The 24,665-nt window shown below is 43.7% G+C and overlaps 1 protein-coding gene across 9 annotated transcripts in view; it reads left to right on the top strand.

Annotated features, from left to right (window-relative positions):
- Positions 1 to 24,665, top strand: part of ZBTB7C (zinc finger and BTB domain containing 7C) — a 375,288-nt gene that overhangs the window by 174,898 nt on the left and 175,725 nt on the right. The window contains exon 3 of one of the 9 annotated variants that reach the window (XR_009534487.1): positions 21,402 to 21,490. The exons of the other annotated variants lie outside the window; for them this stretch is intronic. The gene's annotated coding sequence lies outside the window, so the exon portion shown is untranslated. Of the gene's footprint in view, positions 1 to 21,401; positions 21,491 to 24,665 lie in introns of those variants that run through there. 9 annotated transcript variants of the gene reach the window in all.

Raw genomic sequence — 24,665 nt, 5'->3', positions numbered from 1 at the left:
TTCTCCTTTTTCATTTCTAATTTTATTGATTTGAGTCCTCTCCCTCTTTTTCTTGATGGGTTTGGCTAATGGTTTATCAATTTTGTTTATCTTCTCAAAGAACCAGCTTTTAGTTTTATTGATCTTTGCTATTGTTTTCTTTGTTTCTGTTTATTTCTGCTCTGATCTTTATGATTTCTTTCCTTCTGGTAACTTTGGGTTTTGGTTGTTCTTCTTTCTCTAGTTGCTTTAGGTGTAAGGTTAGATTTTTTATTTGAGATATTTCATGTTTCTTGAGGTAGGCTTGTATAGCTATAAACTTCCCTCTTGAACTGCTTTTGCTGCATCCCATAGGTTTTGGATCATCGTGTTTTCATTGTCATTTGTCTCTAGGTATTTTTTGATTTCCTCTTTGATTTCTTCACTGAAATCTTGGTTATTTAGTAACGTATTGTTTAGCCCCCATGTGTTTGTGTTTTTTAGTTTTTTTCCCAGTAATTCATTTCTAATCTCATAGTGTTGTGGTCAGAAAAGACGCTTGATATGGTTTCAATTTTCTTAAATTTACTGAGGCTTGATTTGTGACCCAAGATGTGATCTATCCTGGAGAATGTTCTATGCGCACTTGAGAAGAAAGTGTAGTCTGCTGTTTTTGGATGCAATGTCCTATAAATATTAATTAAATCTATCTGGTCTATTGTGTCATTTAAAGCTTGTGTTTCCTTATTAATTTTCTGTCTGGATGATCTGTCCATTGGTGTAAGTGAGGTGTTAATGTCCCCCACTATTATTGTGTTTCTGTCGATTTCCTCTTTTTAGCTGTTAGCAGTTGCCTTATGTATTGAGGTGCTCCTATGTTGGGTGCATATATATTTATAATTGTTATATCTTCTTGTTGGATTGATCCCTTGATCATTATGTAGTGTCCTTCCTTGTCTCTTGTAACATTCTTTATTTTTAAAGTCTATTTTATCTGATATGAGTATAGCTACTCCAGTTTTCTTTTGATTTCCATTTGCATGGAATATCTTTTTCCATCTCCTCACTTTCAATCTGTATGTGTCCCTAGATCTGAAGTGGGTCTCTTATAGACAGCATATATATGGGTCTTGTTTTTGTATCCATTCAGCAAGCCTGTGTCTTTTGGTTGGAGCATTTAATCCATTCATGTTTAAGGTAATTATTGATATGTATGTGCCTATGACCATTTTCTTAATTGTTTTGAGTTTGTTTTTGTAGGTCCTTTTCTTCTCTTGTGTTTCCCACTTAGAGAAGTTCCTTTAGCATTTGTTGTAGAGCTGGTTCAGTGGTGCTGAATTCTCTTAGCTTCTGCTTGTCTGTAAATCTTTTGATTTCTCCATCGAATCTGAATGAGTTCCTTGCCGGGTAGAGTAATCTTGGTTGTAGGTTCTTCCCTTTCATCACTTTAATTATATCATGCCACTCCCTTCTGGCTTGTAGAGTTTCTGCTGAGAAATCAGCTGTTAACCTTATAGGAGTTCCCTTGTATGCTATTTGTCATTTTTCCCTTGCTGCTTTCAATAATTTTTCTTTGTCTTTCATTTTTGCCAATTTGATTAATATGTGTCTCGGTGTGTTTCTCGTTGGGTTTATCCTGTATGGGACTCGCTGCACTTCCTGGAGTTGGGTGGCTATTTCCTTTCCCATATTAGGAAAGTTTTCAACTATAATCTCTTCAAATATTTTCTCGGGTCCTTTCTCTCTCTCTTCTCCTTCTGGGACCCCTATAATGCGAATGCTGTTGCGTTTAATGTTGTCCCAGAGGTCTCTTAGGCTGTCTTCATTTCTTTTCATTCTTTTTTCTTTATTCTGTTCCGCAGCAGTGAATTCCACCATTCTGTCTTCCAGGTCACTTATCCCTTCTTCTGCCTCAGTTATTCTGCTATTGATTCCTTCTAGTGTAGTTTTTATTTCAGTTATTATATTGTTCATCTCTGTTTGTTTGTTCTTTAATTCTTCTATGTCTTTGCTAAACATTTCTTGCATCTTCTCGATCTTTGCCTCCATTCTTTTTTCGAGGTCCTGGATCATCTTCACTAGCATTATTCTGAATTGTTTTTGTGGAAGATTTCCTATCTCCACTTCATTTAGTTGTTTTTCTGGGGTTTTATCCTGTTCCTTCATCTGTTACATAGCCCTCTGCCTTTTCATCTTGTCTATCTTTCTGTGAATGTGGTTTTAGTTCCACAGGATGCAGGAGTGTAGTTCTTCTTACTTCTGCTGTCTGCCCTCTGGTGGATGAGGCTATCTAAGAGGCTTCCCTATCCTTCCTTTTAATTTTAATTTTATTTTTAGATTTTATCAAACTGTGTATGTCCATAGTTTAGAAGAATCAACTAGTTCAATAAGACTTATTACAAAAATAAGCAGTCCTCTCCCCAGACTACCCCATTTTCCAGAGACAATCACTCTTTCCTTTTTTGCTGTATTTGTTTTTAAATTTTAATTTACCTATCTCTAAGTAATATGCCTATACAACTACTTTTTCATTTTTTAATTTTAAACATTATTATTTATTGACTTTGTACCATGGAAGATGACAATGTAGTTCCCTCTACGCTAGATCAACACTGGAAACACATATTTACCCTACCCCCATCCTTAACTCATAATTGTGGTTAGATATACTGTTTACATTATTGTGATGATGTATGCTGGTTACATCTGCGCTAAGTAATATATTATATAATTCCTTTCTGGCACAACTTTTTGTTTTCTCTGGAGATAATAATTGTCTTTAGTTTTGTTTATATGTTTGGTTAGTTTCCTGTGTATTTATCATTAATTCAGCCCCAAATTTTCCCTTAGTTGGATAAATATCTTTTCAGTACTTAAAAAAAAAAAGCAATCTGTCAATTTCATCTCCTGTAGAAATCTCTGTGCAAACTTTTGACCTGTTCCATTCATGTCTGGTTGCTCTCCAGTGCACAGCTATCAGTCTGGGATCCTCATTCACCATTATTTTAAGGAGTCCCTTACCCTCTACTGTTTGAAATCCTGTTTCCTGGATCTAATATCTTCTCCTTTCTCAGTTTCCTCCCTTGTTTTGGTGGAACACATCCGCTAGTAGCTTCATGAGAAAAGGTGCTTGAGATACTTCCTTCCTGTGTTCTTCCATCCTTTTTACTTAAAGTTTTCTTAGTTTTAAACATAATAAATCACATGGAATAATTCATAAAATTTGTAGATACAGTTTAACACATAGTTATAATGCAAACACCCAAGTAACCACCATCAGTGTCAAGAACCTCTAGGAACTCCTTTCCTCCCCTGAAAGGTAACTATTAGCCTTATTTTCATAGTAAGAATTTTCTTGGTTTTCTTTGGCCAACTATGTTTTCATCCTAATCATTTAGATTTGCCTGGTTTTGAATTAAATAAAATGGAATCATTATATGAATATAGATGCAAAAATTCTTAACAAAATATTAGCAAACCAAATCCAACAACACATAAAAAAGTTCATATGCCACTAGCAAGTTGGATTCATCCCAGGGTCACAAGAATGGTTCAACATACACAAATCAATCAATGTGATACAGCACATCAACAAAAGAAAAGACAAAAACTGCATGATTATCTCAGTAGATGCAAAAAAAGCATTTGATAAAATTCAACATCCATTCATGATAAGAACACTTACCAAAGTGGGTACAGAGGGAACATATCTCAACATAATAAAAGCTATTTATAACAAACCCACATCCAATGTAATACTCAATGATAAAACGCTGAAAGCCTTCCCATTAAAATCTGGAGCAAGACAAGGATGCCCACTCTCACCACTTCTATTCAATATAGTATTGGAAGTCCTAGCCACAGCAATCAGACAAGAAAAAGTAATAAAAGGTATCCAAATTGGAAGAAAAGAGGTAAAGTTGTCATTATGTACAGAGGATATGATACTATATATAGAAAACCCTGAAGACTCCACACAAAAACTACTAGAACTGATAAACTAATTCAGTAAAGTGGCAGGATACAAGATTAACATACAGAAATCTGTTTCTTTTCTTTATACTAACAATGAAATATCAGAAAGGGGAAGTAAAAAATAAGATCTCTTTTAAAATTGCATCTCAAAAAAAGACAAAAGTACAAGGAAAAATGAATAAATTCACCCTTACAAGTGGGAGATTTAAACATACTTCTCTCAATAGTTGATAAATAAAATAGACCAAAGACTTAATAACCTAATGGAAGACCTGAAAAAGTTAATCAAGATGCTTAATGTAGTGACCATATGCAGAACCCTGTGCCCAACATTTGAGAATACATATCCTTCTCAAGCACACATGAGTAATTCTCCAAACCAAACTTGTATGAGGTCACAAAGCAAGGCTCAGTCCATCATAAAAAAGCAAACTCTGGAAAGAGTGCATGAAGTACTACTACTATCTCTATTTTAGCAGGCAAATAAACATACATACACATCTATATGCTTATGTAGGCTTAAAATATTTCTGGGAGACTAAACAAAAAACTTAACAGGCGTTTTTTTGTTTCTTTGTTTTTGTTTTTCTCTCTCTTTTTTTTTTTTCCTGAGTAAGAGGACTGGGGATTAGGATTGGATGGAGACCTAATTTTCATCATATATATATGTATTTTTCAATTGTTCTAACTTCAGTGTGTCTTTGTTATTAGAATCATAAATTGAAAATATATTTAGGCAGCTGTAAAAGATAGTTTTAAGACAATGAGTTATTACAAAACAATTTGCTGCCATATACAGAAAATTGCTGTAAGCTCAAGGAAAGACCATTCTGCTGTAGCCTAGTGGAGTTGCAGGAGGCTCCAGGAAGAAGGGGTTTTTACTGGATCTTGAGATTTAGGTAACATTCAAATCGGGAGAGGGAGGTAGGACACTCTAAGTTCTTAAACCTCTGGAAGCAATTCCACTGAGGCTCATGTATTGTGATCAATGACCCTGGAAATTGACACATAGGAGGGACCCTCACTGGCACAGATCGCTATTAGAAGCAGTAGAGTGGAGATAATGGCCAAGGCGGATGAGCTAACCCAACAATCCACAAAGGAGAAGCCAACCCCAGGTGGGAGTTCCAAGGCGGCAAGGTTGGGGTCTCATAAATGGACTTCTGTACCTTCTCGGCCCACAAGCAGCCTCCCTCCTCCCTGCAGTTGTTGAGATAATTGAGCTAACAATTCCCTTTATCACAGAAGCACAGATGAACATCAACTTCTCCCAGAAACCATGAAGACTCTTTTGAAAACGACACCCAGACCTTGATTTTCTTTTTCTTTTTTTTTAACATCTTTATTGGAGTATAATTGCTTTACAATGGTGTGTTAGTTTCTGCTTTATAACAAAGTGAATCAGCTATACATATACACATATCCCCATATCTCCTCCCTCTTGCATCTCCCTCCCATCCTCATTATCCCACCCCTCTAGGTGGACACAAGGCACCGAGCTGATCTCCCTGTGCTACCTGGCTGCTTCCCACTAGCTATCTATTTTACATTTGGTAGTGTACATATGTCCATGCCACTCTCTCACTTCATCCCAGCTTACCCTTCCCACTCCCCATGTCCTCAAGTCCATTCTCTATGTCTGCGTCTTTATTCCTGTCCTGCCCCTAGGTTCTTCAGTAACTTTTTTTTTTTTTTTTAGATTCCATATATATGTGTTAGCATACAGGATTTGCTTTTCTCTTTCTGACATACTTCACTCTGTATGACAGACTCTAGGTCCATCCACCTCAGTACAGATAACTCAATTTCGTTTCTTTTTATAGCTGAGTAATATTCCATTGTATATATGTGCCACATCTTCTTTGTCCATTCTTCTGTCGATGGACACTTAGGTTGCTTCCATGTCCTAGCTATTGTAAATAGAGCTGCAATGAACATTGTGCTACATGACTCTTTTTTTTTTTTTTTTGCGGTACACGGGCTTCTCACTGCTGTGGCCTCTCCCGTTGCGGAGCACAGGCTCCGGATGCGCAGGCTCAGCGGCCATGGCGCACGGACCCAACCACTCCGCGGCATGTGGGATCTTCCCAGACCGGAGAACGAACCCGTGTCCCCTGCATCGGCAGGCGGACTCTCAACCACTGCGCCACCAGGGAAGCCCTACATGACTCTTTTGAATTATGGTTTTCTCAGGGTATATGCCCAGTAGTGGGATTTCTGGGTTGTATGGTAGTTCTATTATTAGTTTTTTAAGGAACCTCCATATTGTTCTCCATAGTGGCTGTATCAATTTACATTCCCACCAACAGTGCAAGAGGGTTCCCTTTTCTCCACACCCTCTCCAGCATTTATTGTTTGTAGATTTTTTGATGATGGCCATTCTGAGTGGTATGAGGTGATAGCTCATTGTAGTTTTGATTTGTATTTGTCTAATGATTAGTGATGTTGAGCATCCTTTCAAGTGTTTGTTGGCAATCTGTATATCTTCTTTGGAGAAATGTCTATTTAGGTCTTCTGCCCATTTTTGGATTGGGTTACTTGTTTTTTTGATATTGAGCTCCATGAGCTACGTGTAGATTTTGGAGATTAATCCTTTGTCACTTGCTTCATTTGCAAATATTTTCTCCCATTCTGAGAGTTATCTTTTCGTATTGTTTATGTTTTCCTTTGCTGTGCAAAACCTTTTAAGTTTTATTAGGTCCCATATGTTTATTTTTGGTTTTATTTCCATTTCTCTAGGACGTGGGTCAAAAAGGATCTTGCTGTGATTTATGTCATAGAGTGTTCTGCCTATGTTTTGCTCTAAGAGTTTTATAGTGTCTGGCCTTACATTTAGGTCCTTGATCCATTTTGAGTTTATTTTTGTGTATGGTGTTAGGACATGTTCTAATTTCTTTCTTTTTCCTGTAGCTGTCCAGTTTTCCCAGCACCACTTATTGAAGAGGCTGTCTTTTCTCCATTGTATATGCTTGCCTCCTTTATCAAAAATAAGATGACCGTATGTGCATGGGTTTCTCTGGGCTTTCTATCCTGTTCCATTGATCTATATTTCTGTTTTCGTGCCAGTACCATACTGTCTTGATTACTGTAGCTTTGTAGTAGAGTCTGAAGTCAGGGAGTCTGATTCCTCCAGCTCCGTTTTTCTTTCCCAAGATTGCTTTGACTCTTCAGGGTCTTTTGTGTCTCCATACAAATTGTGAAATTTTTTTGTTCTAGTTCTGTGAAAAATGCCATTGGTAGTTTGATAGGGATTACATTGAATCTGTAGATTGCTTTGGGTAGTGTAGTCATTTTCACAATGTTGATTCTTCCAATCCAAGAATATGGAATATCTCTCCATCTGTTTGTATCATCTTTAATTTCTTTCATCAGTGTCTTATAGTTTTCTACATACAGGTCTTTCGTCTCCTTAGGTAGGTCTATTCCTAGGTATTTTATTCTTTTTGTTGCAATGGTAAATGGGCATGTTTCCTTAATTTCTCTTTCAGATTTTTCATCATTAATGTGTAGGAATGCAAGAGACTTCTGTGCATTAATTTAGTATCTTGCTACTTTACCAAATTCATTGATTAGCTCTAGTAGTTTTCTGGTAGCATCTTTAGGATTCTCTATGTATAGTATCATGTCATCTGCAAACAATGACAGCTTTACTTCTTCTTTTTTGATTTGGATTCCTTTTATTTCTTTTTCTTCTCTGATTATGTGGCTAAAATTTCCAAAACTGTGTTGAATAGTAGTGGTGAGAGTGAGCAACCTTGTCTTGTTCCTGATCTTAGAGGAAATGGTTTCAGTTTTTCACCACTGAGAATGATGTTGATTGTGGGTTTGTCATATATGGCCTTTTTTATGTTGAGGTAAGTTCCCTCTATGCCTACTTTCTGGAGGGTTTTTATCTTAAATGATTGTTGAATTTTGTCAAAAGCTTTTTCTGCATCTATTGAGATTATCGTATGATTTTTATCCTTCAGTTTGTTAATATGGTGTATCACATTGATTGATTTGTGTATATTGAAGAATCCTTGAATTCCTGGGATGAACCCCACTTGATCGTGGTGTATGATCCTTTTAATACGTTATTGGATTCTGTTTGCTAGTATTTTCTTGAAGATTTTTGCATCTATGTTCATCAGCGATATTGGCCTTTAGTTTTCTTTCTTTGTGACATCTTTGTCTGGTTTTGGTATCAGGGTGATGGTGGCCTCGTAGAATGAGTTTGGGAGTGTTCCTCCCTCTGCTATATTTTGGAAGAGTTTGAGAAGGATGGGTGTTATCCCTTCTCTAAATGTTTGATAGAATTCCCTGTGAAACCATCTTGTCCTGGGCTTTTGTTTTTTGGAAGGTTTTTAATCACAGTTTCAATTTCAGTGCTTGTGATTGCTCTGTTTATATTTTCTATTTCTTCCTGGTTCAGTCTCGGAAGATTGTGCTTTTCTAAGAATTTGTCCATTTCTTCCAGGTTGTCCATTTTATTGGCATATAGTTGCTTGTAGTAATCTCTCATGATTCTCTTTATTTCTGCAGTGTCTGCTGTTACTTCTCCTCTTTCATTTCTAGTTCTGGTGATTTGAGCCAGACCTTGATTTTCAAAGCTGCTATCCATTTGGTTGTGTTGTGCCTAGGCTTCTGAGTACAGATAAGTGTTTCACAGGTGTCCTTAACTACTAGGAAGTACTGGGGAAAACAGGTGGCATCCAGGCCAGCTAGGACAGGGCTGGTAATACAGGTGGTGAAATTGCACTGGCTGTTTCCAGCCCACTGGGCTGCCCAGTAGAATATCCACGGGGATCGGAGAAGGGCTGTCTTGTTTTTGTTATTGGAGCTTCCAGCCTGGCATTCAGAGCCCCTCACAGTCTGTTTTCCTTTCCCATTCAACATCCCACTCCCCCCCACCTCAAGACCTATCCTCTTATCTCAGCTTTTTGCCCACATGCCTTGTTGTGTTCATTATTGTGCCATTGTTTATACTCCCCATTCCCAACACGCTCAGCTAGGGTGGGGAGTGGTGGAAGTGTACAAATATGATACAGCATTTACCTGTTCTCAATTAATTTTACATCTTTACTGGGGTACTGGGATAAGACTTGAGAGACACATGCATGTGAAACTGATAAGAATCATAACTGGTTTATGATTGGGAGAAAGCATGGTAGAATGGAAAGTCCCACTGAATTAAGTAGGAGACAGGAAACCTGAATTTTAGTTTCAGTTCAGTCACTGACTTACTGTGTGTTTCTAATGAGGGCTGCAAAACTAATTGCTCCAAAATTTCATGGCTTAAAACAACATTTTATTTTATCTCATGATTTTGTGGTTCAGGAGCTTGTATAGAACTCCGTTGGATGATTTTTCTGCTCCATGTGACATTGACTGTGGTCACATGTTGGTACTTGGCTGGCAGATGGGCTGGTCTATATAGTGTCCAAGATGGTTTCACTCATATGTATGGCATCTAGAAGTTTGAAATCAAGGTGTCAGCAGGTGTATGCTCCCTCTGAAGGCCCTAGGGAAGGATCCTTATTTTTATTTTTTTTTATTTTTTAGGCCACGCCATGTGGCATGCAGAATCTTAGTTCCCTGGCCAGGGATCAAACCCATGCCCCTTGCATTGGGAGCACAGAGTCTTAACCACTGAACCACCATGGAAGTCCCAGGAAGGATCCTTCTTTGCTTCTAGCTTCTGGTGGTTTCCATCAATCTTTGGCGTTCCTTGGTTTGTGGATCACTCTAGTCTCTGCCTCCATGTTCACATGGCCCTCTCCCCCGGGTACCTGTGCCTCTGTGTCCAGATTTCCCTTTTCTTATAAGGATGCCGGTCATACTGGGTTGAGGGCCCACCCTGATCCAGTATGACCTCCACTTAACTTGATTATGACTGTTTTGACCCTATTTCCAAATAAGGTCACATTCACAGGTTTCAGGTAGACATGAATTTTGGGGGGACACTATTCAATAGTGGCTGTAAGGCTGGGCTCTGTGCCTGCATGTGATCTCTCTTGTGGGGCATTTCGGGGGACCTGTGCTCCCTAGGTACTGTCGCTGGGCTCAGGAGCCTACCCCAAGAGACCCACAAGGAAGCCTCAAGGCTTCTTATGATCCATCCTTGGTAGTCACAGAATGCCATTTGATCAGGTTCCATTGGCCAAGCAAGTCACAAGCCCAGCTTATATTCAAGGGAAGGGGATTAGACCCCACCTCTTGATAAAAGAAATGTCAAAGAGTTTTAAGCCACACCATGTGATCTTTATGGAAGCCACTGTTCCTTGTACCATGGTAGGCATTTTTACACTTTTTACCTCTCTTCATTCTCCTGATCATCCTGAGTCAGGTTTTGCTCCCTCTCCATGTGGGAAAACCAAAGCTTGAGAGATTATCTCTCTGTAACTTGTTCAGAGCCACACAGCTAGTGAACTGTGGATCTGGGATTTGAACCCATGGCTGTCTCGTTCTAAAGCGTCCTCCAGGACACCACCATGGAAAGAGAAGAGAGCCAGCTCCTTGTTGGTACTAGAAACCTTGGGATGGCATGAACATGAGGCTCCTGAGCCCATGTCATCATGGGCATTGTGTCAGGGATTGTGGTAACTGCAACAGCAATAAGCTTTCCATGGGCCCAACTCCCCCACCCCCAGGGGCATGGCTTGACTGCTACTGAGACAGGAAGTGGGCAGGGCACAACCTTTAAAAGAATGACATAGCTGTTGAGGACACAACATAAACTGGTTAGAATGAACTAGGTCCCAGATGGCCAAACGAGTCAACTTCCACTAGACCTTGAGCCTCAATATACAATCATTGTAATACATCAGCAAGCTAAATGATACACCCACCAGCGCCATGACAGTTCCAAAGCCGACCATAAAAGGTCAAAAAGTGGGCGGTGGCCCAATTCCTGGAAATCCCTGCCCCTCTCCAAGATAGTTGGAATAATCCTCCCACTCATTAGCCTATGAAATTACCCAGCCCATAAAAACTAACCACCCCATATTTCAGGGCCGCTCTCACTTTCTGAGGTGGACTGCATTCTGTCTATGGAATGTGTATCTCTCTAAATAAACCTGCTTTCACTTTACTATGGCTCGTTCTTGAATTCTTTCCTGTGCGAAGCCAAGAAACCCACACTTGGCAGCCCATCCCAGGGACTTGCCTGAGACCTGGGACGTGACCATCCTTTCACTCCCTGCTTTTCCCTGCAACACTACGACTTTTCCCCCATTCTAGGGGCCCTAGGGATTCATTGATGTGGCTGTTGGCATCACTAGCTGTGCCCACCTGTGCAGGGAAACTGGCTGCTATCTCCAGGGGAGAAGTTTGGACCATGAGTCTCCTCCAATTGGGCCTCCTGCATGTCAGGGCCCTCTGGCTACACTTCCTGTAGCAGCCTTCCTTAACTATTTGTCTTTGCCCTGAGTTCAGATGAGGTGACTCCATGGGCGGGTCCCGTAAGGGTGGCACACCCTAGTGTGGCCGGGGTGAGGGCTCCATGCTACTGGCCTTGGGCTGGCCTCTGGCAGGGAACCACTGGCGGCTTGCGTCTCGGTGCTGGATGTGGTGATATTGCCACCTCCCCCCACGCCCATCTGCTCACTGGTCTGGCAGGTTCACTTCAATTCCCTTCAACAAACATGTGGTGAATACCAATCGTGGCCAAAACTCTGTCTCTACCCACAGAAGCAGCACATCTGCCATGGCCTTGGGGAACTAGAAAGAGCCTTCAAGCATCATTTTAGTTCATTGGCTTAATTTTAAGGGGAAACTGAGGACCAGAGCGGGGAAGGAACACACAGATTTAATTGGGGAACTGGAGAGCCATGGTTTAAGTTCAACCGTCTTTCTATTCAGTCCAGGGTTGCTTCCCAAACCTTTTGGTTCCCACTCGATGCGGCTTCTGGCTGGGTTGGGGCAGACATCGCAGGAGCACTTGTACCATGAGTCAGCTGAGAGTCCCTGTGTGGTGAGGGGGGGCGGGGAGGAAGCTTCCAAGCCTTCTTCAGGGGAGAGTTTGATGAGCCTGTAAGAAGGAATGTTGATTCCTCCACTGAGTTTCTCTTTATTGCTAATCTGCACAAAGAAACGTTAATGATTTGAATTATGGGGTTGGGTTAATACATCATGTAAATGATTTTATTTAGAAAATGCAAACTAATTCCCTTTGCAGAAAGACCCTATCTGTGGACCCTCCCACCTGCTCGCCTGGCTGGGTGGAGGGAGGGAGGAGGGTGGGCCCCAGCCAGGCAGAGCCAGACAGGCAACCCGCAGGACACGTGCCCCACCACGTGGAGGCCCAGAGGGAAGGCTGGCTCGACTGGGCCAGCCCTCAGCGCCCGCACCAGTTCTCTTCCCCCACTGAAGGCCTGATAGTCTCCGGCGGCACCCGCCACCTCCAGTCTTCCCCCATTCCTTCCTGTGGACTTCTAGACACTTCCCGCCAACAGAGCTGATTATTCCTCAATTTGTCCCAACCTGAAAATAAAGACAGATAAAGTGAAAATATTCTGGGCACAATGCCAAGCCCAAGGCATTAAATTATTAAGCGATCTCTATCTGAGTAATGGGTTTATGCCCTTTAACAACTTTAAAAGAAATATCATGTTTTTCAATACCCTCTTTTAGGGAACTTCTTATAAATGAACTGTCCATTTTATTAGTATTAAAGGAAATGCGGATTGAATCAGAGCTTCTAGGGCGGGTGATTATCTGCAGATTTCTCCTTAGAGCTGGGGAAATTAACAACACGGACTAATCCACACTTTTTTTTTTTTCTAAAGGGCACTTTACACGACACTATACAGTAAATTGGAAAATGTATAACTATCCATCAAAGTAAATCTTGGGAATAAAATAATTAGAAACCACACAAGCATAGCCAGGGAAGATTGGAGCTAAAATTAGACTTTGTGTGGCTGTTTCTGGATGTCACCAGAGTGGGTGCTGGTGTCAGTGGGGCAGGAGGGGCGGGCGAGCAGGAAGAAAGTCGGAGTCGGGGCGAGCTGCCCAGGTGGACCACAGAGGCTCGGGGGCATTTTGGGGGGGTGGGCAGGTTGGAGGGGGTTGAACAGAGTTTCGACTATCATCTGGCAGCTGCCTCGTCCTCTGCCCCCTTCCCCTGACCCTGGCTGTTTTCACCTCCAGCCTGGCACAGCTCTTCTGTGCTGCTGTTTCCAGATGGTCTGAAGCTCTGTGGTTGCCACTGCAGAGCCAGATGGATTCCTTTTGAGGGAATTGGGGGATAAAGGAAGGGGGAAGAAATATCCTTGTTGTTAAGTCTAGAATGTGTGTGTATGATTGTGTGTGAGCATGTGAGAGTGTGTGGGTGTGTAGCTGTGTGAGTGTGTGCATGTGTGGGTGTGCACGTCTGTGTGTGTGTGTCAAATGCCTTCTGAGCTGGAACCTCCGTCTTTGGTTTTACTTCTGCTCAGCGCCTCCTGAGTCCTGGCCTCTGTGGCAGGTGGTAGGTGGGCGGTGGAGGGGACACACCACAACGCAGCCAGGGCTGCTTCTGCCCTCCCTGCTGCAGCCTCTGCCCTTGGCAGCCGCTGTCGGGCCAGAGGGTGGGGTGGGGCCATGAGGAGGGGTCCTGCCAGGGGGGAGATGGTGGAGGTGAGGGAAGGACGGAAGAGGCCCTGCTCCGCCCATTAGCAGAAAGGCCAGGAGTCCCACACCCTCAACCGGGCAAGGATCCGGTGTCTTCTGTGCCAGGCAGAGGGCACACAAAACCCTCCCCTCCAGAGGCAGGCTTGGGGAGGGATTTCCTCTCAGGCTCACCCAGAACAAAGTCACCCATGGTGAGAACCAGCAAGCGGCCTTGGAAATCTTCTGGTTCACTCCTCCCATGGTGCAGATGAGGAAACTGAGGCTCACACAGGTGAAATATGATTGATACGTTGGTTAGTATGATTGTTCCTGCTACTTATTGCCTGAGGTCCTCCTTTTCTGGCCAGTCCTTCTCCCTGGCCAAGGAGCCACACTTTGAAAACACTCCCCACCCATCAACCCCTGCATCATGGCAACCGCTTCATTCATGGAGAGACTGAAGCATCTTCTGGTTCCCTGAGAGCCTCTCCATCACCTTCTCAGCCCTCTCACCTGTCTCCTTGGTGCCCGTGCCTCTTCTCCCATTGCTACATCACAGCACCCCGCAGAGTTCGCCCTCCCTCATTGAGCCACCTGTCTGAACCGGGCTTTACCTATGGAATAAGCAGTTGTGCCCGTAAATATCCCCCCTCATCACGATGCTTCATTCCGACTCCTGCTCTCTCATTTTGAGAGAGAGGGAGAGAAGGAGAGGGAATGGGCACTCTTTCCCCTGCCATGCCTGAAAATATTATAATACCTTCCAGGCAGCATTATTTTTTGTGTTTTTTATACTTTTTTCTTTTCCTAATTTTCCTATTTCCCCCTTTAGTTACTAGAGGGCAAAGACTAGTCCAATGAAAATCTGTGGCAAAGCAGGGTTTAATAAAATAGAGTGCCTGTTTAACTAGGGTCTGAAAGAATTAGCAAAGAATTTGGTTTCAGGCAATAATAATAAACAATGTAAACAATCATTGAGACTGTTAGGATCATATGAAATACCGGTAGCAAGGGGGAAACTAGGAGCAAACAGATCGATGGAATCTGAAAATAATTCATGGAGTTTGGAAGAGGCCATTACAAGAGGCCATGATAGGTACCTCTCCTCCTTCGTGACTAGAGAACTGGCCAAAGGGAAGAGGATGGGTCAAGCTGGTTCACCCACAACCTCTCAGAAATGTAAAGGCACCTGCCTGAAAGGGTGGAGCTTGCATCTCTCTCTTCTCTGATTGTACACAGAATACTGTGGCTTTTTAATTCCCAAATGCCTGTCCAACCTCATGGCCTGGACAGCCTTGCCATGGCTCTTCTGAGGGTGGCTCTCCGCAGAGCTGGAGATGGGGTGGGGGGCGCTATCCCTGTGCTTTTGGGGTGCAGAGTGCAGTGCTAGTGAGCTGGATGAGGACAGTCACTCTCTCAGGGAACACAGACTGGCCACCACTGTGGGTGAAGCCCCATGTGGCACCTGGAGGATGCAAAGGTGTATGACATGCATACTTTGCCCACAGGTACTTCCAGTGCAGGTGGGAAGAGAAGAGTTATGCTCATACAATTTAAAATCCCTGGCCCTGGGCTTCTCTGGTGGCACAGTGGTTGAGAGTCTGCCTCCCGATGCAGGGGACGCGGATTTGTACCCCGGTCCAGGAGGATCCCACATGCCGCGGAGCAGCTGGACCCGTGAGCCATGGCCGCTGAGCCTGCATGTCCGGAGCCTGTGCTCCGCAACAGGAGAGGCCACAACAGTGAGAGGCCCACGTACCACACACACACACACAAAATCCCTGGCCCTCAGTATTCTCAGTTTTAAAAGGAGGGAGTTGGCCTGAGATGCCTCCATAGTCCACCCCTTCCTGCCCTACCATTGTTTAAAAGCCTTGGACTGAGATATGCATCGCCTTAACAGAGCATCTTGATTGGTGTGTTTGTGTTAAGGACCAAGACTTTGGGAGAAAGTGAGAACCAAGAAGGGAGGAGAGGGTATCCATTTGGGATTGTCATTACAGGATAGCCCAGGATGGAGAAGCTTAGGCGATGCCTTGGAGATGTTTCCTGGATCAACCTGTATCAGTTATCTACTGCTGCATAACAAACAGTCCCCAAACTTAGTGACTTAAAACAATAATCATTTATGTTTCTACTATTCTGTGGTCAGCAATTTGGGCTGGGCTCTGTGTGGTGTTGGTTGGGGTCACTCACATGTCTAGGCTCAGAAGAGGTAGTCCACAATGGCTGGGTTCTCTCTTCATGTGTCTCTTATCCTTAAAGAGCCAAACTTTTGTGTCTTCATGTGACAGTGACAACATTCTAAGGGAGAGAGCAGAAGCTGTAAGACCTCTTGAAGTCCAAGGCTCAGAAGTTACACAGGTCACTTTCATTGCATTCTGTTGGTCAAAGCAAATCACAAGGCCAGCCTATATTCTATTGGAAATGTTTCAGCTATGTATATGAAAGTAACTGCCTGAGTTAATAGAGTATACGGAATCCACTTTTACGATTTCATTACAAGTGCCATCTACTGTGTAGAATATGTATTAGTCTGTTTAGCTATTATTGAGCATTTACTATTTGCCAAGCATTGTGCAAAATATGTAGTTTTATATACATTATCTGTAATTCACAACAACTCTGAATAGTTACTGTGATTATCCTCAATTTATGGATGAAGGGAAAGGCCTAGAGAGGTTAGTTGACTTGCCCTCAGCTGGTCAGCAATGGTGCTGGCCTTGGTACCTAGCTCTGCCAGACTGACTCTGATTTAAGAATTGACTTATTTGACAGGGCCCCTCATATTACCACTGGAATGTTCTGGAAAACTGTTCTTACCACGGTTGCCTTTGGTGAATTACAGTGGTGCCCTGGGAATCTGAGACTGTGTGTGGGCCATTTGCTCCAGAGCTGAGACCTGCAGGGTGTTTGCTGTCCTCGTTTGCTTTCTTTCCCTCCGTGTGAGGCCCTCCCTGTCCTCTGCGGTCCCTGCACCTACTTATTGCTTCTGTCTGTGCTCTTCTTGTGCTGATATCAGCTCGTTTCTCCCATGCATTCAGTGCTCCTTAATTTTATTTAATCAGATCTCGTGTTTGAGGTTTCTTCACTGGTTCTAGGTTTGTGACTTTCATGGACTTTTGTGGAGTTGATGATAAGATGCTGGATGAATAGGTTACTAGTGTAAATGCATTCAGGCCCTGTATCACTTAGAAAACTAAGTTAGCAATAGAGATCATAAACAAGAGCAGGTTAAATAATTTCAAAAAAAATTTTTTTCCAGTAAAGGAAGCCTAGAGGTAGGCATTTTGGGCCAGTATGAAATATTCACAGTTATCTGGGACTTTTATCACAACATTCTACCATCCTTACTTTAGCGTCTTCATGGTCCAAGATGGCTGCTGGAGCTCCAGCTAATGCGACTTTTTAAGAGCTTTTATGTGAACCCCCCCAGAAACTGCTACGTATATCCTATTAGCCACCTCTATCTGCAAGGTTGTCTTGGAAATGTAATTTTCCAAGTAGGTAAGTCACCGAGGTTTCTAAGTCATAAGGAGAGAAGGATTATTAGCTCAGAAAACAAGTCTCTAAATCAGATCCTCTTCATGAAACCCACCTGTTTGCAGGGACTGGAGGAGAGAACAGGCAATTCTCCCATTTTATAGGTGCAAAACTTGAGGCTAAAGAAAGTTAAGTGACTTACTCAACGTCATAGTAGCAGAATTGGGACTAAGTCCTGGGACTCCTGGTCACTTCTCTGGCTAGCCCAATGAAAAACTAAGTTGGGATACCATTCCCACCCCTCCTATACACACATATCACATGTGTGTACATGTATGACAAGGGTCTGTCAGTGAAATAACTCATTGCAATGTGCTCAAGTGGAAAAAATATTCTAGATCCAGTAAGTTTCCCCTCTTCCCCTGCCCTCTCTCCTGAAAAAGCTGGTTAATTGGATATCTCTGTTAAACATGTACTGCCTGTTAGTTTGCTGGCTGGCAGTGTGGGAGAGCCAGGGAGCCTGGGGTTGAAGCCCTTGGGTTTCTAGAATAGGTTAATGAGGGTGATTAGAAGGGATGCAGGTGGGGACATTCCTTACCTCGTATCCTAATACTGCTGCCTTTGTTGGGGACCTCTTCTGGGGCAAACCCATCACTGCTCGGGCTCAAGGCTGACCCTTGAGACACTGCTTGGTCTCAAGGCTGATCTGACCCTGCATCCCTTCTGCAAGCCCCAGTGTAAAACCATCCTCCAGCTCTTCCCGCAGGAAGCTGAGAAGCTCTTTTGTCCGGGAGCCCAGTGTGTAATCACATGCAGTTACTGGGCTGGGATCTTCCTGTCAATTTAGTCTTCAGGATTTTTTTTTTTTCATGTTGCTGGCACAGAGCCTCAGCTTGGGGCTTGCTATCTCAGAATGCAGCTCAGGGCTGCCCAGCCGCAGTCAGGGACCCTCTGGACCGAGATGTTCTAGCTCCACGTCTGCCTCCTGCCCTCCGCTTTTCACATTTCTAGCCGCTTCCCTTGGAGTTCTTTTGGGTGCAGAGCACAGGGTGCAAGGTTTTCAGAGCTGGTTGCTTGCTAGGTCCAATGGAGAGATGAGAAAGCTGAAGGAGAGTCTTTCTCATGCCCTCTGAAGTAGGGGGGCTGCTTATAAATTCTGGTAATTGTTCCATGTCAGTCACATTTATACATATGAAAACAGAAATAGTCCCTTGTGCCCTGTGTCTGTGTGGGAAGCCTCTCACCTTCCTTCCGGAAACCTGGTGTGCGCCCTGGGGCAGGCATCCAGGACCAGCTTTGGATAAAGCCCCAACTTTCCCCACCCTGGTTTTTTCTCACCGGAGAAATGGGGGTGATACTACAACTGCCTGCCTTAGTTACACCCCAGGGTGGGTAAGAAGGAATAGACATGAAAATGCCTTTTAAATCTTGTACAAAGATGGTCCTGCTCTCAGCACACTCCTTCGTCTTCTCTTTGGCCGGAGTCCCTTACTGGGCAAGCATCTCACACATCTCACAGGTGTGTCATCCTCCAGGTCATCTGGGTTGGGAGCTGGCAGAGAGTAGGGAGCAGACCCTAGAGCCAGGCCTGTTTCATACGCAGACTTAACTGCATCCTGGGCTCACAGATTGCTTGCTAGTGGCAGGGTAGAGGGAAGAAGAGAGGAAACATATAGTAGGGACACTAGGGGCGGGATAGCGGGGAAGGCGAGAGGCGGTGGTGAGAGATAAGAGGCACACACCCAGTTCTGCCACTTACTGATGTGCAAGGCAAGTTGCCTCACCCTTCTGTGCCTCCATTTTCTCCACTGGAAAATGGACTCAATAGTAATATTTACATAATTGGGTTATTCCAAGGATTAAATGAGTTAACAAAAGCACTTAGAAAAGTACATGACACTTAATAACTTGTCACTGTCACTATTGCTACCTGTTGGTGAGTTTATTGATTTTCCCATACCATGGGGTAGAGACCCTCTGAACCTGGATTTAAGACTGGACTGTGGGGAAAAATCTGAAGGTTGGGATCCTGGCTACCTGGGATGTAAGGACGGCATGCAGGTGAAAACTTGAGCTCCGTGGGTTGGCCCTTGACAGTTTGGGTTCTGAGCTCTATCCCCCTCCCTCAGTGTGGTGCCTGGCCCTCGGGTGCTCAATAAATACTTGTTCCCTAGAGTCTGCCTTGCTGTCCCGCCATCTGTAGGGAGGAAGTAAGGCACTGCCACTGTCTGAGCCATAGCCCAGCATCACTGAGCAAATTCAAGGCTCCCACCCCAGATGTGGGTGCTGGGATTCCAGCCTCAGCAAAGTGGCACTTGGCTGACATGCATTAATTCACCTCTTCTCCGCCCTGGCCTGTGCCTGATGTGAAAGTGTTCCAAACAGCACTTGCTACAGACCAAACCGGACTGTGAGTGAACCTAGCTGTGCTGACTTCAGAGGGAGCTGGGCTGGCAGCTGAGCGCAGGCGCTGGGCTGGCAGCTTTCCGAGCAGGTCTCCCATGCGTGAACTGGGTGAAGCAGGGCCTCGGCTTTCTGGCCCAAGAGCAGATGTTGTCGGGTCCACCAGGCCCCTCAGCAGCAGACAATGGGCCCAGTGAGTAGGCCTGAAGGCTCCGGACCACATCTGTGGACCATAGAAGCTCATGGGACAGATGTTGTCCAGCACCCCCAGTTGCCAGGCCGTCTTCTGGGCCCTGATGGGCATTTTGGGGGGCCTCCTCTTTACTCCCTCTGCCTCAGCTTTAGTCTGGCTCCATCTCCCTCCAGCTCTCTCACTCATCCCACCCTGTGCACTGACACCAATTACCCAGAGAAGGGCGTGATCAAGTCACTCGGCTCCTCCAACGCTCTGACCCACTGTGGTTGAGGGAAAGGGGGCTGCAGTGTGCTGGACCCTTGCTCAAAGCTCTCTCTTCCCTCCGTCCTGCCACCGGGCCCACCTTTTCACCATGGGAGGTGCTCCTCCTACAGATTAAGGCATCACCACGTGTTAAAATGCCAACAACCCGCCACCCGTATCTCTTTCTCCCTCCATTCCTGTTGACAGTGTAGCGGTTGCTACTCATTTTGCCTCCTAAACCTAAATGATTCAGTTGATTCTGTAACTTCAGTTACATCGGCCGTCACTCTCTCCACTACAAGACTGTGAGCCTTGGAGACCAAGGCAGCATTTTCTACCCCCTCAGGCTTCACCCGTGCCAAGCAGATCCACAGAAGAGCTCTTCCTTTTTAGTGGCTGACTGGATAAAGCAAATTTCTGTTCAGCACCGGAAAGAACTTGAAAACAATCAAAATGGCCTGTAGTGCAGTCAGTTGCCTGCTGAGGTAGTGAGCTCACTGTCACTGGGAGTGCTCCCACCCCGTGTGGATGACAGTGAGCTGGGGTGTCCTGTGCAGGGATCTTGCACTGAGTAGACATTTGCCTTGGATGTCCCCTCAGGGTCTGGTAACACCAAGATGGAATAAGGATGGTGAGCAGAATTATGGAAATGGGTCTTTTTAACCCCGATCTCAGGGGCGATATACTTATTAATCAACTTATTTATTATTTTATACTGTGCTCACTTTAAAAACAAAACCAAAAAATAATTGGTGGCATTCTGAGCTTTTAAAGCACATACGTATGATAGGGTAACTAACGTTAAAGTGGAGACCATACAATCCAGCAATTCCTCTTTGGGTGAACATCCAAAAGCAAGCAGAGACTTGAACAGATACTTGTACATTCACGCTCACAGCAGCATTATTCACCGTAGGCAAAATGTGGAAGCAACCGAAATGATTGTTGATGGATGAATGGATAAGCAAAATGTGGTCTGTGTAGACTGTAAATACAATGGAATGTTATTCAGCCTTAAAAAGGAAGGAAATTCTGACACATGCTACAATACGGATGAACCTTGAACACATCATGCTAAGTGAAATTAGCCAATCACAAAAGTACAAATACTGTATGATTCCACTTATATAGATATCTGGAGTAGTCAGATTCATAGAGACAGAAGGTAGAGTGGTGGTAGCCAGGGGCTGGGGGAGGAGGGACTGGGCAGTTGGTACTTAATGAGTACAGAGTTTCGTTTGGGAAGATGAAAAAGTTTTGGAGACGGATGGTGGTGATGGTTTCACAACAGTGTGAATGTGCGTAATGCCACTGAACTGTACCCTCGAAAATGGTACATTTTATGTTATCTATATTTTATGTTATCTATATTTTAAACACAATTTTAAAAAATGGACTTGGAGGGAAAGAAGCCACCAGCCCTTCCGGGCGGGCACTCTGTGGCAGGCAGCACACAGCACCTTGGGCACTGACACGCAGTCCCTGTCTGCACGTGATGCCTGCTCTCACGGTGGGACAGGCTGGTGCAAGTCCAGGTAGCTTTGACTTATCTCGTCCTGCATTTGCCTCACAGGTCGTCAGAGCTGTGCGTTTCGGAGGCCGTTTTTCATCCCAGCCCTGCATTTTGACAGCTCCATGGAGCCACCCACACTCGGAAGCTCAGCGCATTCCTACCCTCAGTGCGGTCCATTAGCCAGTGCCCTTATTGCTTTAGCACTGGTTCTCATCCTGGTCCAAGTTCTTGGGCAAGTTCTTTAACCACATGGGAGGCACTGCTTTTAGTTCAGAGCAGTCAGAACCAGTGCCCCAAGGAGAGGTTAATAAATTTGGATAAAGCACATGCTTTTTTTTCCCTGTTCTTCCTATTGTCTAAAATTTAGCAGTTTTCTTTTCAGATCTGGTGGAGTTAAGGTGTTTGCTTCACTTATGTCAAGAGTAATGAGGTGCTGGTGGAGATGGAGTGTTCGCATGTAAGTGCCATCAGCAGGCTTTGCAGTCGGGGCCATTGTGTCTCCCAGTGTGTGTGAGAGAGGCCAGTGAAGATGGTGACACCCAGGGCAAGAGTGGGTCCACACAACACAAGCACAGGCTGCAGTGGTACCGTTGTTAGGACCCTCACTGAAGGCTCTTCTGCAGCACGCTCTCCTGGCTGGGTTAATTTCCTGACACTGGGTGGCTTGGGAAAAGGAAAACCAAAGTAAAGGCACCATGTCATTGAAAACAAGGTCCTGGAGATTGAGAAGGTTAAGGGACACTGGGATTTAGGATCACACCCAGGGCATAAAGCCACCTAGGCCTGGTCCTGTTCCTCTGACACAACAGCCTCATTCCTTCCAAAGACCTTTGTGCAGTGGCTCCTGTGGGTAGAACACTGACCACCAACCCTGAGTCACCACCATCAGCCCAACACCATTGGCTTTGCTCCTACCCAGAGCCCGTCACCCCTCTGCTGTGTCCATTTTGCCTGTTACCCCTGCCTCACAAGCTCCAAGGCCTCTTGTCCATCTCTTTCATGCTGTGTTTACACCACTTTGAAGAGTGTTTGACACATCTAGGTTCCATCACAGTTCCAGATGTAGTTGGTACAATTAGGATATCTTCAGCTAGTTCTAAGGGTATTAACCAGGGAATATGAAACTGTGGAACAAGTTCTCGCATTACAATATGAAAATGAAAAGGTATATATATATGAGAATACACGTATATTAATATATATATACACACACATATATATATAAAACCAAATCACTTTGCTGTACACCGGAAACTAACACAACTTTGTAAATCAACTATATTTCAATTAAAAAAAAAAAAAGAGTGCTTGACAAATGAGTGAGTCAAAGTCAGGCCAGCTCCTCACTGCGGTTACCTCATCTGAGAATGGGGCCTTTTCTCTGGGTGAAGGGAGGTCTGGACCCTCCTGGAGCAAGGAGCCAGCCAAGTAGGCAAGCCGGCTGGGAGTGGGTGGGCAGCAGAGCAAGGCTTCTCTCACCGGCTGGAGGGGAGGCCCTCCCTCGGGTGTCTGGGCCAGACTGTGTGCCTGGCTGGGGTTGGTTCTGAGGATCTTTGTAGCTCCCACAAGTGGCGGCTCACCCAGTGGCGTGGAGAGGAAGACTTGTGGGATCCCCTGAACTCAGCCGACATTCCCCTGCGCACACCTGGGTTAACTCACCTCTCCAAACTCCACCTTGTCTGGCATGGATGCTCTCCGCTCTGACTTCTGGCCTTACCCACCACATCAGCCATTCAGCAATGAATCATAAACTAACGTGTCCCATCTCTTCTCTTGGCTTGGATTTTTTTTTAATTAATAAACTTGATTTTTAAGAGCAGTTTTAGGTTCACAGCAAAACTAAGCAGAAAGTACAGTGAGCTCTCATATGCCCCCTGTCTCCACACATGAATTATCAATACCCCCATTATCAGAGTGGTTCATTTGTTACAACTGATAAACCTACATTAACACAGTATAATCACCCAAAGTCCACTGTCTACATTTGGGTTCACTCTTGGTGGTATACATTCTATGGGTTGTGACAATGTATAATGACATGTATCCACCATTGTAGTATCTTACAGAAGAGTTGCACTGCCCTAAGAATCCTCTGTGTTTTGCCTACTCGGCCCTCCCTCTCCCAAACCCTTGGCATCTATAGATCTTTTAGTCTCCATAGCTTTGCCTTTTCCAGAATGTAGTATAGTTGGAATCATACAGCATGTAGTCTTTCCAGATTGACTTCTTTCGCTCCTAATATGCATTTAAGTTTCCTCCATGTATTTTTCATGACTTGATAGCTCATTTCTTTTTAGTGCTGAATAATATTCCATTGTCTGAATGTACCAAAGTTTATTTATCCACTCACCTATTAAAGGACAGCTTGGTTGCTTTCAAGTTTTGGTAATTATGAATAAAACTGCAATAAACATCAGTGTGCAGAATTTTGTATGGATATAAGTTTTCAACTCATTTGGGTAGATACCAAGGAGCATGATTGCTGGATTGTATGATAAGAGTTTATTTCGTTTTGTAAGAAACTGCCAAACTGTCTCCCAAAGTGAACGTACCATTCTGCTTTCCCACCAGCAATAAATATAGTTCTTATTGCCCCAAATCCTCTCCAGCATATGGCGTTGTCAGTGTTTTGGATTTTGTGGTATCACATTTTTGTTTTAATTTGCAATTCTCTAATGACATATTATGTTGAACATTTTTTCATATGCTTACTTGCCTTCTTTGGTGAGGTGTCTGTTCAGGTCTGTTGCCTATTTTTTAATCAGCTTGTTCATTTTCTTATTGTTGAGTTTCAAGGGCTGTATATTTTGCGTAATAGTCCTTTATTGTATGTGACTTTTGCAAATATTTTCTCACATATTCTTTTGAAAATGTCGTTCACAGAGAAGAAGTTTTTAATTTTAACAAAGTCCCGCTTATCAGTTATTCCTTTCATGGATTTTGCCTTTGGTCTTCTTATTTAAAAAGTCATCACCATGCTCAATGTCATCTAGGCTTTTCTCTATGTTATCTTCTAGGGGTTTTATAGTTTTGCATTTCATGTTTAGGTCAATGATCCACTCTGAATTAATTTTTGTGAAAGGTGTAAGATCTGTGTCTAGATCCATTTATTTGCATGTAGAGGTACAGTTGCTTCAGCTCCACTGGTTGAAGAGAATTTTTTCTTTGTATTGTCTTTGTTCCTTTGTCAAAGGTCAGTTGACTGTATTTATGTGGGTCTATTTATGGGTTCTCTATTCTGTTCCATTGATCTATTTGTCTATTCTTTCATCAGTACCACACTGTCTTGATTATTATAGCTTTATATTACTTCTTGAAGTCAGA

This window comes from Mesoplodon densirostris, chromosome 15, assembly GCF_025265405.1.
Source record: "Mesoplodon densirostris isolate mMesDen1 chromosome 15, mMesDen1 primary haplotype, whole genome shotgun sequence".
Lineage (NCBI taxonomy): Eukaryota > Metazoa > Chordata > Mammalia > Artiodactyla > Ziphiidae > Mesoplodon > Mesoplodon densirostris.
This window is presented reverse-complemented; position numbering and strand designations above follow the sequence as displayed.